We start from the raw sequence: 4,006 nt of genomic DNA on the forward strand, positions 1-4,006 counted from the left end.
ATCTCGCATGATATGCAACTGAGGAAGTGTCTACCGATGCCAAGAAGCAAGCAAGGTTCCGTAAGGGCCTTAGTCCTGAGCTTCGCCGTGACCTCCGTCTGCATGAGTGCACATCCTTCCAGAAACTTTTCAACAAAGCCATCAGTGCTGAAACTGGTCAGACTGACTATGACGCAACACGCAAGCATGGCCGTGATATGGGTTCCTCATCCGGTGCTGGTCCTCAGAAGCGCCGCGTGTGGGTGCCCAACACCGCCCTGCCACCCAGGTTCACACCGAGGCCATCCTTCCAGGCGCCTCGCCCCGTTCAACAGTCTGCACCGGCCAAGCCCTATGGGGGTCCAACTAACAATGCTCCTCCACGTACCAGTTCCGTGACCTGTTTCAAGTGTGGGGAATCTGGCCACTATATGCGTGAGTGTCCCCAGACCAACCCCAATCAATCTGCTAAAGCTATTGGCCGTGGCAAGCCGACAGGAAAAGTATTCCACGCCAAGCCGGTCACCGCTACACGTGGCCATGTCAACTGTATCTCTGCCGAAGAAGCTCAAGAGGATCCCAACGTCGTTCTCGGTACGCTTCTTGTTAATTGCCACCCGGCATCTGTTCTTTTCGATACAGGAGCCTCTCATTCTTTTATATCCGAAAATTATGCTCGTTTGTATAACGTTGCATTCTGTGACATGCCATCCACTATGGAAATTTCTACCCCTGGTTCTAGATGGCAGACCTCTAGGGTAAGTTATGGAAATGAAATCCAAGTCGACAGACTTGTTTTCCTCGCATCTTTGATAGCCCTTAATTTTTCAGATATTAATATCATTCTGGGTATGGACTGGATGTCAGCTCATCAAGCCAAAATTGATTGCTTCTCTAGGACTGTTCAACTCACCCATCCTTCGGGGAAGATAGTCAATGTCTTGACCCGAATAGCCAAGCGACAATTATATTCTCTTAACGCCAGCCCTTTGCCAGACCTTGAGGACGTTCCGGTAGTCTGTGACTTCCCGGATGTTTTTCCAGAAGAATTGCCAGGTGTTCCACCTGACAGGGATGTTGAGTTCGTAATAGACCTCATTCCAGGAACTGTTCCAATTGCTAGAAGACCTTATAAGATGGCACCACTAGAACTAGCCGAGCTTAAGAAACAACTCGATGAGTCCTTGAAAAAGGGTTTCATCCGACCTAGTTCATCTCCGTGGGCTTGCCCCGTCCTATTCGTCAAGAAGAAGGATGGTACGGACCGGATGGTTGTAGATTACCGACCTGTCAATCTGGTCACAATCAAGAACAAATATCCGCTTCCCAGGATCAACGACCTGTATGATCAGCTCGCTGGATCCTCAGTCTTCTCCAAGATGGATTTGAGGTTGGGCTACCATCAAATCAAAATCAGAAACGGGGACATTCCTAAAACGGCCTTTGTTACTCGTTATGGCCAATACGAGTACACCGTCATGTCCTTCGGTTTAACCAACGCTCCAGCCACCTTTCTCGGTTAATGAACTCAATCTTCATGGAGTATTTGGATAAATTCGTCGTGGTTTACCTCGATGATATACTCATCTACTCCAAGAACGAGGAAGAACATGCCGAACATCTAAGGCTAGTGTTGAAGAAACTTCGAGAGCATCACCTTTATGCCAAATTTTCTAAATGTGAATTCTGGTTGTCAGAAGTGACCTATCTGGGTCATGTAATATCTGGTAAAGGTATTGCTGTTAACCCTGAGCGAGTTCAAGCCGTCCTTAACTGGACTCCGCCTGAATCAGTCAAGCAAGTTCGGAGTTTTCTAGGCTTAGCGAGCTATTGTCGTCGCTTTGTTGAGAACTTCTCCAAGGTTGCTAAACCTCTAACCGAACTCCTCAAGAAAGATAAGAAGTTCGAGTGGACTCCACAATGTGAGCACAGCTTTCAGGAACTGAAAAGACGCCTGACTTCTGCTCCCGTACTGGTACCGCCAGACTTCTCCAAAGACTTTGTTATCTACTGCGACGCCTCGCGACAAGGACTAGGTTGCATCCTTATGCAAGATCGACATGTAATTGCCTACGCTTCACGGCAATTGCACCCACATGAGGAGAATTATCCTACTCATGATCTAGAGCTTGCAGCCGTAGTCTATGCACTTAAGACCTGGCGACATTACCTCCTCGGTAATCGTTGCGAAATATTCACTGATCACCAAAGCCTGAAGTACATTTTCACCCAACCAGATCTGAATCTCAGGCAAAGACGTTGGGTTGAATTGATCACAGATTTCGATTTAGGAATAACCTACACCCCAGGGAAAGCCAACGTCATGGCTGATGCGCTAAGTCGTAAATCTTATTGTAACAATCTGATGTTACAACAAAGTCAACCGCTTCTCCATGAGGAATTTCGGAAACTTAATCTTCACATTGTTCCTCAAGGTTTTCTTTCCACCTTGGTGGCAAAACCTACCCTTACGGATCAGATTATCAAAGCACAGAAGGTAGATCCGGGAATCTCCCACATCAAGAGAAACATTCAGAAAGGAATTGCGAATTGCTTCTCCATTAATGATCAAGGGGTCGTATACTTCGGGAATCGACTAGTGGTTCCCAAAGTGCGAAACCTGAGGCATTTGATCCTTAAGGAAGCTCATGAATCTCCTCTCACCATTCATCCCGGTAGTACTAAGATGTATCAGGACCTACGCCAGAGGTTCTGGTGGACTAGGATGAAGAGAGAAATTGCTCAGTATATTGCAAATTGCGACGTCTGTCGTCGTGTAAAAGCAGAGCACCAACGGCCTGCTGGCACCCTTCAACCCTTAGCTATTCCTGAATGGAAATGGGATAAAATTGGTATGGATTTCATTACCGGTTTTCCCAGGACCAAGAGAGGGAATAATGCTATTTTCGTCGTGGTCGATCGTCTTTCCAAAGTAGCCCATTTCCTACCTGTTCGTGAGAGTATAACCGCTAGTCAGCTGGCAGACTTATACATCTCCCGAATAGTGTCCCTTCATGGTGTTCCTTTGGAAATTAACTCGGATCGAGGAAGTCTTTTCACCTCTCGATTTTGGGAAAGTTTCCAAAATGCTATGGGAACTCGTCTCTCCTTTAGCACCGCCTTCCACCCTCAGTCGAGTGGTCAAGTGGAACGCGTCAACCAAATTCTAGAAGACATGCTTCGAGCCTCTGTTATCTCATTCGGAATGGACTGGGAGAAGTGCCTTCCATTTGCCGAATTGGCTTACAACAACAGCTATCAATCTAGCTTGGGTAAAGCCCCTTTTGAAGTTCTCTATGGACGACGGTGTCGAACACCCCTTAACTGGTCAGAGACCGGGGAAAGACAATTCTTTGGCCCGGACATGATTCAGGAAGCAGAAGAACAAGTTCGCATCGTTCGTGAAAAGTTGAAAACAGCCCAATCTCGTCAAAAGAGTCAATATGACCGAAAACATAAGGCTATGACTTTCGAGGTTGATGAGAAGGCATATCTTCGGGTCACCCCTCTGAAGGGAACCCATCGTTTCGGTATCAAAGGCAAATTGGCTCCTCGTTACATTGGACCTTTTCGCACTCTCGCCAAACGAGGAGAAGTTGCCTACCAGTTGGAACTACCTCCGCATCTCTCCAGAGTCCACGATGTCTTCCACGTTTCTCAACTCAGGCGTTGCTTCTCGGATCCTATCCGTGGAGTGGACCACGAAACGCTTGATCTCCAAGATAATCTTACATATCGAGAGTACCCCATTCGTATCCTCGATCAGGCCGAACGTACCACCCGACGTCATAATATCAAGTTTCTCAAAGTACAATGGTCGCACCATTCTGAGGATGAAGCAACTTGGGAAAGGGAGGATCGTCTTCGACTTGAGTACCCCGCCTTCTTCCCGGAGGAACCCAAATCTCGGGACGAGATTCTTTTGAGTGGGGGTGAGTTGTCACACCCTAGCTAGTCATGCATTAGAGTGTTGCATCATGTTTACTCTTTCATCAGAAACTTGAAATGGGGATCTGTGAAACCCTCA

This window comes from Triticum dicoccoides, chromosome 2A (genome assembly GCF_002162155.2).
Source record: "Triticum dicoccoides isolate Atlit2015 ecotype Zavitan chromosome 2A, WEW_v2.0, whole genome shotgun sequence".
Lineage (NCBI taxonomy): Eukaryota > Viridiplantae > Streptophyta > Magnoliopsida > Poales > Poaceae > Triticum > Triticum dicoccoides.